The sequence below is a fragment of the Talpa occidentalis genome, unplaced genomic scaffold (assembly GCF_014898055.3).
Source record: "Talpa occidentalis isolate TD23 unplaced genomic scaffold, MPIMG_talOcc4v2.1, whole genome shotgun sequence".
Lineage (NCBI taxonomy): Eukaryota > Metazoa > Chordata > Mammalia > Eulipotyphla > Talpidae > Talpa > Talpa occidentalis.
In genome coordinates this window covers 5,807,903-5,822,883 of record NW_026555331.1, presented here as the reverse complement: position 1 = coordinate 5,822,883, position 14,981 = coordinate 5,807,903, and positions in this window count along the sequence as shown.

Below are 14,981 nucleotides of genomic sequence, written 5' to 3'. Positions count from 1 at the left end.
TATTTCTCATTTCCAACTCCTTAGGCAGATGACTGTTCTGACCCCAACTTAATCCCTTCAACTTCTAGTAATTCCCAACTCCTGGGAGAATGTCCTAATTGATCATCTCCAATGCTTAAAAATCTTTTTTCTGAGCTAAAATGCTTACCTGAACCACAGGCATTCCAGGTAAACTACACTGAACTGGGCTACCCCCTTCTAAAATGACAGCCTTTCCAGTCGGGAGAATCCCTATTTAACAGCAGATTCAGTCTTTTCTATTGAATCATGATAAGGGATTTACTGAACATGTTCCCCTGCGTTCCTGAGCCTGTGTCCCTGACCGAACACGACACACATCTGGAGGCTGGTAGTGGCCCCGCGATAGTGGCCTTTGTGATAGTGGCCCTGTGGAGCTTGACATACCTAAATCCCAAGACCCACCTTGTGCCACTACCTCGTAGATGCCATTCAGAAAACACACCCTATGTGCCTCTCCCTCCTGCTCCACTTTCCCCACTTCTCTTAACCTGAGATCAAATGGAGAGATTTCTGCCTTAGAAATTCAATTATAGGGCCTCCCCAGTGGCGCAGTGGTCAAGTGCTGGGTGAAGATGCCCGCAGCCTCTGTAGTGCTGGTTCAATCCCCGGCCACCGGGTGAGGGTCCCACATGGCATGCAGACCTTTCCTGCCACGCCCGCTGCTCCCCTCAGCAGTGTACTTCGTCAGTCTGCCTGCTCTGTTTCCCGCTCTGGCTCTGGTGAATTCTCTCACCCTCCTGTGCTTCTGACTGTACCCAATGCTTGTATAAATAAATAAATATTTAAAAAAAAAAGTACCTTTTTTTTAAAAAAAGTCAATTATAGGTAGTGCGACTGATAAGGGGAAAGCTTGAGTAACTTGTTATCATTTTTTCATATTTAAATGAAAATGCTAAATATGCAGTTTTAAATAGTGAACTTCAATCCACCTTTATGTATTTATAGCAGCACAGGTCTAACTAAAAACAGTGTCTGGTCAGGGCTGGAACCAGAGAAGCTCAGGCATTCGGTTTCAGGTGTAAAATTTAAGGGCTGGCCAAGATTTTAACCATCAAGATCAATAGCAAAGTAAATTCAAAAGAATCCATGATTAACCATAAAGACAGGATCATTTTGATAATCTCTATATGGAAATATTTAGCAAGCAACTATTCTACATTATAAATAGGCCCTGAATTAATCTTACTCCCCTGGAAATTTTAGGGCGAGGGGCAGGAAGCAGAGACAGACAGCTTCCTGGCTCTTGGTGTATAACACTGGAGCCCGTGGGTCTGCTACTCCTAGGCAGCCTATTTGGCCGCCATTTTGTCACCTAAACAAGGTCAAAATGGCCCAGCCAGTTAGGAACAGGAGCCCAAACCCTTAAGCCTTTCAGATCAAACAAGAGCACAAAGCTGGATCACACTGGGAAGGTTATGCTTCACAAGGTATGTCCAGAACGCCCGGGGGGGGGGCTGAGGACCAATGCATAACATATACTCCCGATTTATAACATCACGAGGTATGACCGGGAATGCCCAGGGGGCCGAGGACAGATGTATGACAAGGGACCCCAGAAGCAGATCAGTGGAGCCCCTTGTTGATAAGATTAGAACCAGGCTGGGGATTAGGGTGTATCATCAAGTAGATTAGAAGTGCCTGGAGGGCAGACTCACAATCCCTAATCTTCTACACCCTTCCCCTTCCTTTAATCTCCTTACAATCAGTTACATGTGTCAATAAAAGGGCCAGGATCTTGCTCTTCAGCAGCATCCTGCATTATGTAGCCTGCTCCACAACTCCCGTTTGTCAGTGTGGTGGTGTCCGACGCAACAGGACCCCTTAAGTGGAGTCTCAGCAAGGAGATGCTGAGACCTCAAGAATATGTCTGAGACAAGCAGGTGGGTAGGTCAGAGAGGAGACACTGCACTATGCATACATGGAGGATCAGGATTATCCATTTTATCCGTGAATATAATTTCTAGGAGGCAGCAAAAAGTTTGAATGTGAGCTTTGCTGTATTCAGTATTCACTGATGGAAATAATAGTAGCTCTTAACTGCATAGTATTGTCACAATAAGCCAAACCACATGCTGCATTATGGTTACGTTTTTTCCTTGTATAATTTCAATGTCTTTTTCAGAGAGTTATTGCTGTTTTGTGGGCTTGTTTGTCGTCTTCATTTTCTTTTAAGCATAATGATCAAATCTTTCTGAAATTCCATGGCAAAATTCTCAAACTCTTCTTTCTAGTGATTCATATCATGGAACCCACCAGAATCCACTTAGTCCTTAGCACTGGCCCCAGGCCCCTCTCTCCAATCCCCTGCTCTCTGGCTGTGGACTCTGCCACCTGGACATTTCCCCTCCATCCTGGCATCCTTCCTCCTATATTTCAGGATTGGTCGTGTCTTCACCCACCTTGGTGCCATATATATCTCCTAAAATTGTTGGAGTTGTGTGGTGCACTGTATACCCTTGTGAACATACATATGATTTATTCCCCACTTTGTTGATCTTTTGATTGAACATACATGTTTATACTTGATACGTTTCCTCTGGATTTTTAGGACATTCCTCAAGTGATGTCCATCTCCTGGTGGTGTCGAGAGATACCACTCAGTCTTTATATTAGACCTTTTCAATATCATAGTGAAAATACTGAAATAGACATGTTTTATGGTAGCATTCCATTGTTGCCTTGGGTTCTGTATTCCATACTAATTATTTCAAACACACAGATATATTCACTTTATTAACCAAATTTATTTGTTGAGACTTCAAATGCCAAAGTGTTCATTCTACTATTGGTTGAATTTCTATATTTTTAGCATTTTAGGGAACTTTGTATTAAAACTATTTACAATTAGAATTATATGCTTATGGGCCTCCCTGGTGGTGGAAGGGGTCAAGACGCAGCCTATGAAGCAGTCTGCAGCCACTGCAGTACAAATTCGATCCCCGGCCAGGGAGCTACCCACATGGCACAGCAGATCTCTCCTGCCTCCCTGCTGCTCCCCTCAGTCAGTCTGCCTGTTCTGCTCCCCACTCTATCTCTGGTGAATCCTGTCACCCCTGCACCTCTGGCCTGCACCCCAGTTCTTATATGCATGAATAAACATTTTTTTAAAGATTTATTTATATATACAGGAACTGAGGTGCAGGCCAGAGGTGCGGGAGGGTGTGAGGATTCACCAGAGACAGAGTGGGGAGAACAGGCAGACTGACTGAAATACACTGCTGAGGGGAGCAGCGGGTGAGACAGGAGAGGTCTGCCGCGCCATGTGGGATTCTCTCCTGCTGGCCAGCCGGATCAAATCCGCACTGCAGAGGCTGCGGACAGCTTCACAGTGCAGCGCACAACCTCCTGCACCACCAGGGAGGCCCCATGAATATGTAAATCTTACAAAAAATTCATTATAAAAAATAAGAATTATATGCTTGTTTTCAGCAGAGGCAGTTTTACACGTAAGTGTTCTTTGCCTGCCTTGGGGAATGGGGTCCTTTAGAGCAATGTCATCCCGGGTTTTGCCAAGACCCTTAAGGCTTTCAAAGGAAGAGGTCAGGTTTCGTCTCTGGATACAGGTTGTCACCCTTGCTGTGTGTTGTCAATGTGTATTTGAACACACCTATATGTGGCTCGAACACTCCCTGATACTGTGGCTGACTTGTTGTTTGCATGAGTTCATCTAAAAGTCGGGGCCCTTTTTTTCCTGTAGGGATTGAAACCCCAAAGCCCCATCCTAAAGCTGAGATGATTTGGAAATCCCCAGGATTGCTGTGGTTTCACACCTGGTGTATTGAGGTCTTCTAATCTTATTTCCTTCTCTGCATCTCCAACTTCTTCCTTTTGATTTCAGTGTTGAATTTCATTTTGCCTGTGTCTCTTTACAGCCATTTCTGTTTTCAGCATTTGTATTTTTGTAAGTGCTGTGTTGGTGACAAGTCATTCTCATCAAATCATGTTCCCTGAGGTTGAACCTGTTCTTCCAGACCACACGTCAAATTCCTAAATTCTGTTGTGCCAAATGGGAGTTCTCTCTAGCACCTCCCAGCAGAGCCCGTGTGTTCCGTGGGGCCACATTTCTGACTACACATTGTTCCCAGGACTAATTGCCTAGAAGCACATTTTCTTTCTTTTCTGCTACAAGCAAAGCAAACTGCTGTTAGGCTGTGCCATTATCCTCCAGCTAGTGTGACACTGAACCCATCTCAAAACAGGAGACTTATTTTCTTATCAAGAAGTTGGATAAAAACAAATTCTAAACTAAAAACCTTGCATCATACAGCACAGTCTGGCATATGAAGTAGATGCATCTTCACGGTAAGCTTTAAAACCAGATTTCCTCATTCAGCTTTGCACATTAAGCAGCTAACTCTGAGGGACGTGTAGTTTAAAAGCACACAGTTAAGCAGGGAGGAATAGGGATCACGCTCATTTCTCCTGCTCAGTGTCCTTGGTCCTATTTCACATTTCCCGTGCTGTTTCCTCGCTTGTAAATTTGGGCTCATGTGACAATCCAAAGAGGTGCTATATGTGCTCTTTCTTTGCAAACTGTGGAATACTATATACCTGTGAAAACAAGTGGTAATAACACTTGGTAATAACATGCTGGTAATAACACAAAATGTCAGAATCCCAGCTTGACAGAGAGAAACGATGCCATTTTAACTCCTTTACATAACTTGGCTTCGCTCAGTTAATCACCACATTGGATGTCTTGACCAGGCTACGCTAATGGGGTTTTTATGATTGGACAAAGCATGCAGAAGAGCTGGGTCTGAGGTAACCTTTCTCTGACTTTCTGTATCATCAGATAGAAGAAAAGGTGGCATGTTCTCTTTGGTCCTTCACTCTTTTGTCCCCTTGTCCAGGAGAGTGTCTTGTCCTGCCCTGCCAGTCTTCATCCCTATGGGGTGTCACAGCTCTCTCTTCTTGACTCTGTGCTGCCTTTGTGAGGACTCCTCCCAGCAAGCTCTCTAGTGCGACAATGACTGAGTGAATGGTGGTGATTAACAGCTCATTCAAGGCAGAAATATCTCTTGCCCTTGGCTCCAATAGCTACCTAAGCCCTTTCTTTAGTGTTGGAAAAGTAGAAAACCATTTCAGATTGAAGTGCAGATAGAGTCAATATCCTTCAAAGTAAGTGTATTTACATGTAGACTAATTAATCTTTAAGGAATTCAGCGTTACAGATGGCACACCGAGGGAAAATATATATTTTGGTACATCTCTCTTTCTCCTTTTCTCTTAATGCAAAATTATACAATAAACACATTTTCATTTATAGAACTGCCTCAAGTTGTTATGGCAACTGGAATTTGGGGTCAATCAGGGAATGTATTACCATTGTTCTCTGAGCCTAAAGAAATAGAGTTTTGACATCTGATAAGCTGTGGACGTCATTGAAAAAGGGAAACTTTATTTTTAATGCCCAGGAGTCCATGCTTAAATATTCTCTTTTTGAGCAAATTTTGCTGCCCCTTAAAACAGTCTCTTCTCAATAAAACTTCATCTGCAAAAAAGATCCCATTCCAGGTGATTTATACCCAGTTTTCTTGAATGGAAGTCAAGTTTGCTGTTGCCAGGGAGCATTAATTCACTTGTAGCTTACTTAGATAATCTTAGAGGGATGGAATCAAACCCTGTTTAATGATGTTGGAGATATTTCAGATATCTATAGAATGGGTTTGATAAGGCATGACCCCCTAAAAGACTTAAAATATATATATATATACATATATATATATATATAATCAAGTTAAAAGTTGAAAAATAAAACAGCTCTAAGTATAAAAGATTGTGTGTGAATTTTAATCTTTTGCTCATTCCTTCAGAAAATATGGAAGATGCATTTACTATGTATGATGGAGCACTAAAAATACAAGATAAAGCAGTATTTAACATTTGTCCTCAAGAGGACAGTTGAGGAGGGTCTCTATTTCTCTATACCTGCCTGTCCACCTTGGCCTCAGCCCTGGCTCTGTATATGCTGTGACGAGCATGCACCCCACATTGGACATCCCACTCTTCAAGCCCACAAGGTGTTCCTTCAGCTTTCTGTCCCAGAGTGTGTCTGACATGATAGCTAGAGACATGGCCAGTGCCCCATTCAGATACTCAGACACACTTGAACAGATGTGCAATCAAGTTAACACACTCTGGAACCTCAACAGTGAGGAGTCAGGAGCTCATAGATAAATTATCCTTCTGGTTGAACACAACACCTCACTCCTACCCTCTTGAATCTACTCTGAAATAAACACACGTGTAAGTGTATTCATTGGTGCAGGCTCTGCATCCAGACAATCTGGGCTGACGCTAATGGTCTTGGAAGGTGCCCAGAAAGCACATCCCTAGGCGATCCTGCCCCAACTCAGTCACCAGAGAGATGGCAATAGGGATGTGTTGTTTTAAATCAGGGGGTGATAACCCACTTGCACATTTTAACATCACACCAGATTTTGGATAGATTTTATGAGGAAGAGTCAGGTTGTGTGGTAGCTCTGGCCTCCGACCATGTAGGGCGTGATTGTCACTAGGCCCTGAGGTTGTCTAGCTTGAATGAGCTACTTCGCCCACCTTGCAAATGATGGGCGCAGGTCTTGGGACTCTCCATACAGTGCAGGGTCTCTAAGGAACCCTTTAAAGATCTTTCACATGAAGATACTTTTATCTTCTGCTATTGCAGGAAAAGTTGTAGCTAAAATAAAATTTAAATTTAATTTCTGTTTAATAAGGGTGGAAATATTTTTTTTAAGATTTTATACAAGCACCGGGGTACATGTCAAAGACATGGGAGGGTGAGAGGATGCATCAGAGACAGAACAGGGAGCAGAACAGGCAGACAGGCCAAAGACACTGCTGAGGGGAGGAGCAGACGAGGCAGGAGAGGTCTGCTGCACCATGTGGGAATCAACCTGGCCGGCCGGGAATCAAACCAGTGCTGCAGAGGCTGCGGACAGCTTCACAGCACTGCACTCAATCCTCTGCACCACTGGGGAAGCCCAAAAGTGAAAACATTTCTGAAAGACTTCACTTGGGTCAGCCCAGGGATGGCCTCTGGCAGAATGGCATCTGTCCTACATGCAGTTAACTGATAGTTGACACACAGCTACAGTGCTGTCTTGAAGTGATGCTGATAGATGGAGGAGGTTGGTCGCCAAAGGGCCAGAAAAGTGCCAGTGTCCCCTTCAATATTCAGTGGCCTGCTGGAGTGGCTGTTCTTCCCCACAACCTTAGGCTCTGTTGGTTTAGAAGTCTTTTTCCCTAGTTGATACAGTTCCACCAATGGACACACCAAGGCGTTTCCATGAAATCTGGATTTACACGCTAGTGTCAGGACATGCTGACCTCACACCTGAGAAACGACTGATAAAGTTTTGCACAAACAATGTGTCATTAAAAATCATAGTTATAAGAATCCAGGAGTGTTCCTATACCAGAGGCACAGAGGGGTGCTTCTGGAACCAAGGGGCATTCTTTGTTGATAGTGGCAGATGAGCAGTGATTGCACAGTGTCCAGTGAGAGAAAGACAACCCAGGTGTGGGACCACCAGGAATGAAGGCCTTTGTCAGCCATCTGTCAAGTCGCCCAGAGAGCTGACATTCTGGTGACAGGCGAAGGAAATAGAGAGGGAGCTATAATGAAGAAATAATGAATTTTAATTACAGCCTTGGCCATGGGGACTGTGGTTTGTTTCATTAACTTGCCAGTATGAAGTCACTTTACAGATGTGCAGCTTTTACCACGTTGACACCTCAGTGATATATGAGGCTTAAAGCGGGGTGCATGCACATGGCAAGGGCAGACTGACCTCTCGTGCCCACCTCACCCCCCACCTTGGTCTCGGTGTCGTCCCTTCTGTGCAGACCGAGACCACAGCTCGGGGACACTGATCGGACCCAGCTCATGCCACACCCCTGTGGCATACTTCCTGGGCCTGCCGCCACAACTCTGGGCATCAGAAATGGCATGCTCGGCCTGCAAGGACGTGTAGTTTGAGGTGCAATAAAGCTGGTGGCCCCAGAAGCAACCCTCACCAACGGGTCCTGGGGAACAATGAGTGTCTCTCCAAACACATCTTGGGCCTCGAGGCTTTGTCTTCTCGCTCAGCTAATGCTGCCTGTCCACTCCGCATGCCCTGCCTTTACCTGCAGTTTCATTTCCTGAGCGGTACCTGTTGTGCACGTGGTGTCGGAGAGCGGGAATGCAGCCCCAACTGTCCCTGTCTCTGTGGGCATGTAAGACAGTCGCTATCTCTGGATTCCAGTTTACTCTCAGACATAAGAGTCCAACTATTTTTTTTTAATTTTGTTGAGAATTAAAATAATAAACTCTGAAGTCATTCACTTGACATGTATTTAGAGACATTGAGTGGCGTCTTTTTGTAATTCCACAGACCTAGATACAGGCTAACATGGAAAGATATTTCTTTCCTGCCTTCAAGAAAATATAAATGAAAGACGACAAAATGAAACTGGTATAAATTAAGCTTCACATTAATTGGATTATTTAATATCCATAGTCTCTGGCGCAGCTCTGTGAACAATAATGATAGCTATTATTATTCATATTCACAGTTCCTAGTTGTTGCGCTTATTTCAAATGATCGCCCCTGAGGTTGATTAATGATCAGTTTCACTTAGTTACTGAACAAAACTCTACTGAAATCTGCTATGTGAATATGTGTCCATTGTGAGTTTATGCAAAGAATCAGGGTTACCCTTCCTGTCCTCTCCTGCCCCGATCTCTCTGGGTCATCGCTGTAGTCCCTATTTCTGGAGAAATAATAGTCATGGGGGAGGAGTAAGAGGAAATACCTTCATTTCTTGAAAGTGCAGAGTCGTGATGAAAACTCTCTTGCTACGTAACCTGCGTCTGACCCAGAGGCCCACGTGTGAGAAGCTCCGCATTGTCCGCCCCTGGGGCCATCTTCAGTAGTTCAGAAAGTTCATCTTTCACCCGAGGGCTCAGAGGAGAGGCTGTTAGTGAGAGGCCACGGTCACAGAGATAAATAATTTAGGACTTTGCAGTCTTATTAAATTGCTATCAGCTTAGAAGAGTAAACATAGTTAGCAGAGTAAATTAACACAAAAATGTAACCTATTGGCCTTGAGCATTTTTTCTACTTTAATATGTAGCGCAGATCTTCTCTCCATACAGTTCTGTGAAGTGAGATACATTAGTCAGGGTTTCATTAAATTCCTCCTTTAGTTTTTGTTTTGGTTTGATGCAGTTGTATTTAAACACGGTGGTACTTCTAATAAATGGATTCATGGAATCATTTAATTTGGTTCAAGATTATGGTTGTATGTTACTCCAGTTTAAAAGTGACATGATGCCGAGCTCTACCCAATTGCTTGTTTAGTTGATTATGAAAAGTAACAAGCAACATCCTCTTGGGAAACTTTCCAAGTTTCAACTTCACAGATTTCTTCAAATGGCAGATTTGCGCTTTGAAATATAAAAAGTGTATCTTTTTAAATTTGTGGCTGTACTATCAGTGATCACGATAAACATATGATCATTTTCTAATAAAGATAGGATTTCACAGTTGCCCTTGTCCTACCTGAGCAAGCTGTGCCCCTGCTAATGGTTTTCTCCTATCTCTCCTAGTCATTTATTCATTCAATAGTAGCTGCCAAGAAATCTTTAAGCTTCCAGTTCATTCTAGGCATTGTGTTCAGTGTTAGAGTATCAAAGAGAATAAGGGTTTGGTTGCAAATTAGCCTAGTTGATGAAACAAATAGAAATAAAAATTGTCATTAAGGTTCTCACTACGAAACTCGTAGGCAAATGATGGCATCTGTGTATCTGGAGATGGGGGAACATTCTCCAGAACTTTGGCGGTGCAGGTTGCGTTCACTCAGTGAATAGGTGCTCACCAAGATTTGAATGTCCTGTACGTTGGAGATGCTATAACTTTAGGAATCTCCTTGTGCTTCTGTCAGTAACTGACAAAGTCAGAATCATTGGGGACTATGGGCTTTGCTGTTGAGCGTGATTGCAAATGCAACAGGAGCTATGAAAAAAGTCAACGCTGACATTGCACCGTGAGGTTTTCAGTCTAGCAGCAGCCCTCTCCTGCTAGTGTGGGCGGTGCATTCAAGGAGGACAAGAACTGGGACAGGGAGAAAAGCCATGAGCTATTGGGGGTAATCCACAGAATTAATGACTGTTCTGATCTGAAGCCTTTGCCAAAGGGTGACTATGAGATGGGTAGGAATTATATTAAGTAGGAAAATTTAATCATGTTGACTATAATTAGAGTTAAATAAAAGATGTAGTCTCATGCAACACACACAGCTGTGGCAGTGTTATGAGTTAACAGTAATGCAAATAGGTAAGAAGAAAGTAGCATGATTCTGAGACTGTAAAATGAGTTGGGCTTTGAACATACTCAAACAGAAAGGTGTGAAGGACAACCTGGCAGGGAATGCACGCCCCTCTGATGAGGTAGTTGGCTGTGTCTGTCTCTCTCTATTCATTTCCATATGATCAGCTAGGTGTCCCTAAGGACAGGGTTAAGAATGCAGTGTTCGGAATGTGTCACACACTTGTGAGCTCTCTCTGGACCAAGGTCAGGTCCAGAAAAGGTTAAAAAGGCAGGTGAAGGATGAGGATGTAGAAAGGAAGCCATAGTACCCGCAGTTGGAAGTGCAGACAGATCACGACCCCCGTACAGCCTCCAGAATTCTTTTCATGAGTATCCTGTTTCTTCAGCACCTCGCAGTAATTCTATGCCAGTACAGGCAACCTCCTTTTGCATTTTATCCTTGAGTTATAGTTGCTTTCTGCATTTCTTATCTGCTTCACCAGCCTGTCATCCACGGGGCAGGGATGAGGCCAAGGACCATAACTAATTTCCCATTTGGAATTTCAGAGTGTGTGTGTTTTTTTTTTTTTTTTTTAATATTTGTCGCTGTTCACTGAATGCATTGCACATTCACAAACACTTGAGCAAATCACTCACATGATACAAAAGGAAGTCAATCTCCAAAGAGAAAGTGGGCAAAGTGGAACATGGAGATGGTAGGATTCTAGAATAGCAATGCCACTGACAACGTAGTACAGCAGAATTTAAATTTGCTCTGAAAGTAGAACTGAAATATTCTCCAAAAACAGTTATATTGACAAAGACATGAGGTGATGGATGTTACGGGTTAATTAACTAGGTGACGGGCATGTTCCTCCACCGCACACACATTATAGCAAAGGAGCACACTGTGCATTTCACATGTTTTGTGAATTTGTCAATTATGTTTTTATAAAGCTGGGGGAAATCGCTAAAAGAATAATGCTGACACGTGTGGACAAGCCACACCTGGGTTTCTCCCGGCTGGGAACGAAGGGCTGCTCGGGGAGTGGGCCCAAGTGCAGCAGAAGGGCAGAGGACACCGTCGCTCCAGAGGGTTCCCGCGCGGCTGTCAGCAAGAGGAGACCGCTGGGTGGACGGCAAGGCCCTCGCAGGAGACTCCGTCATGAGGCACTTCGTTTTGGGGTCAGAGTCAGGAGGAAAAGACGGACAAAGACTGACACAATCTCTTAAGAACTGTCTGTGTGTGTGTGTGTAGTGTGTGTGTGAAAGTGAGCGACTGTGTGTGTATCAGACTGTATGAGAGTGTGTGACAGTATGTGTGTTTGTGTATGAGAGAGAATGTGTATGTTTGTGTTTGTGTGTGAGACACGAACTCACACCCGCCCTATACAGCGGGCCTTTGCCTCCTCTCTATCTTTACCCCGCACAGCCTCCCTGAGTTGAGAGTGTTTCTCCTGGCTTGTGGGATCGTCTGGTGAGTCCAGGGCAGGCGGCCAGGAATCGCACACTTAGTCCACGTGGGTGTGACCTGGGGAGGACCTTAGTGACAGTGCTCCTGACCTTTCAGAGGGTGTTGCTGCCAGGAGGACTAATGAGCAGCAGTGGGCTCTGCAGCAGCTGCCTGCAGGTACCTGCTCCGAAGCCTCCACCTGACTGTCTCACGGGGGTAGGGTGGGGCCGCTGAGGAGCCTGTGGTGGGGTGAACCTGGGAGTTAGCTCAGCGCGGCTTGGCAGATGAGTGAAGCCTCCAGCCCGCGGTCAGGCTGTGGGTGGAAAGCGTGGGGTGCGGTACTTGGGGGAGATGCTTAATAAAGACATAGCTTAGCAGGGGGCAGCCGGGGCGGGCAGGACCTGTCTGGGGACCTGCTGACTGTCACACTCGTGTGCTCTTTAGCTCTGCCTTGTTGGGAAGACAATTTTGCAGACGTCTATTATTCCTTTATTGTCAGTCTCTCTGCTATCAAGATCCAGTAATCTATCACAATCCAGATGTTTCCCCATTGCTCTGAGAGCCAAGACATTTTGAAGCAAGGGAACACTAGAACTCTCATTCCCATAATTGGTGAGAGAGAAACTGGGGCAAGGCAAGACCTATTTTCTCAGCTATGCAAATCACATCATGTTGGTGCAGAATCAGTCCACGGTGAGTTCACAACGTTGGGTAACTTCAAGGGTGATTCACAGAAATCCCCTTCTGTACACGATGCTTCTTCAGGTAAAGAAGATTGAAAAATGGTCATAATCACCCTCTAATTGACTACATTTTATAGAACGTCTACCATGCCTCAGTTTCTTAGGACTAGCGTTTCAGAGATGAGAATTAATGAGCAGTGATGAAACCCCACCCAAACCAAACTCTGCCAGAATTGGCACCGCCAGACAAATGACTTTTCCAAAACTCCAGCTGTCTGTGGGACTCATTAATATCGAAACATACTTGGTTAGTATGTATTTTTAATAAAAAATGAAAAATTTTTGAGTCTACCACGATGTGGCTTATCCATGCATATGAACTTAAATCTTTCACAAATAGCTATAACTCCTGACGAGTGGATTTCATTCTGTTTTATTAGATATTTTAAATTTAACTACTTACACAGTAGTTGTCTGATGAGCATTTATTGGTATTAGTGGGATTACATTGATGCCCATGGTCAATAAAACTGATTCTTTCATTGGTCAATAATTGGTATAAACAAATGATGACACTCACAAAGATGTTATGGGCAGACACTCAGCCCTTCATTTGAGGGTGATGACAAGAAGTTAGAGCCCTTAACCCATATATAATTTTGCCTAGTGGGGTTTCCCAAGTCCCCAGAATACATCATTAGTGGGAAATGTTTGAATGAATTTCCTGTTTAAGGAAAAGTGTGAGGAGCTTCCCTGGTGGCACAAGGGATTAAGTCTCACCACTATGAAGCTATTGCCAGCTGCTGCAGCACGAGTTCGATCCCCGGCCAGGGAGCTACCCACAGGGCGCAGCAGACCTCTCCTGTCTCCCCACTGCTCCCCTCAGCAGTGTATTTCAGTAGATCTGCCTGTTCTTTGCCCCACTCTGTCCCTGGTGAATCCTCTCACTCTCATACCTCTGGTCTACACCCCAGCTCTTGCGTGCATAAATATTTTTTTAAAAAAGTGTAACAGCACTTCCTAAGAAAATAAACCCAAAAAGCAAAAGACAACCAAGGCATTGAAGCAATGGAAATGATAAATGGTGAAATTTGATTTAGAATAGGAATCATAGTTCTGAAACATTTATTCAGGGTCATATGGGTCCTTTTGTTCATAGGAATAGAAATTCCGACCTGGATGGACAAGTTCTATCAAGCTCTGGCTGTCTATTTCTTCTAAGTCATTTTTCAAGTAGAAAAAAAATGATAAATATTCATTTGCGTTGTTCTAGGAATTTTTAACTTTCCAAACCTGTTTGTAATGCACTTCTCTCGGTTAAACAGATTCTGATACATGACAAACCTGAGCTTTCTAAGAAAATGCATGTGAGTCTACATTTCTATATGCTTCTTTTGGAAATAGAAGTACACATTAGTGTATTGTGAATTGAGTCTGAACAGCCTCATAAATAGCAATATTACCTTCTCCATTCCTTGATATTCCTCATCTGACGAGTTTGCTAAGGATATGAACTTGAGGAGATAGTTCTTTGTTATTAATGATGTTTTATGTAAAGTGCTTCCCTGGTTTTCTTACATTTATTATTTTATCCTATGTAACTTAATTAAATTTTCCTTAGAGGACTTTTTATTCGTTACATCTATGCAGAATTCAAATGTCTTTCTTTTCCCCTCACAATTCTATTCCATTTTAGAAACAAACCATATGCCTTATTATCCAGGATTTCCTGAAGCATGTCCCATTTTTCTTAACCTGAGAAATATTTGAGATAAAACCTTAAATCCAATAAGAATCTATCAATTCTTATTTATTTCCTAATATTCTCAAGTTAACAAGGTTTAAGATCCAGATTTCTAGATAAATATCAGGGGTCTTTAAAATCAGTTCAGTATCATCCTTGAGAATCTGCCTTAGTGGCATTGAAACAGTGCTTTTTGTTCTCTCCCAGCTATTTTTTCCCAGTTCAGTGTGCCACTTCAACTACATAAAAGGGCCAGCTAGAATTGTCTCGAGTTTGTTAATTATAATCAGTTAACATCCCTCTTGTAAGGGGTGAGTGGAATAAGTGCCTACGTCTAGGGAAAAAAGAAAAACAACGGCTGAGTATTTGTGATTACTCTGCAACCAGGCACCTTTAGGTCTCAGGTCCTGTAGTGATTCCCTCACTTTAGATTCAATATCCTTTCAGCAAAACAAGATTGAGTATTTACAGAAGGGAGGTGATCTGATAGACACTCTGGGGTGCAAAACGTATGGCATGAAACTTGTAGTCTATGCTACATCTGTCTACATGCAAGCTTGTTTGATGGCCAGTAAGCATTAAAAGTAAATCAGCTCAGTAGAATCCAGATAGATGATTGTTACTTGCATAATGATATATAATTATGTGCATATATGCTTTTAATATCTGTTATTTAATTATACAAATATAATTTTAATGTTAATCATAGACCTCATAAAAGTTCACATTTTAATAACTAGAGTGCTCACATGTATTATTTCATTTTATACTTGAAGTCACCC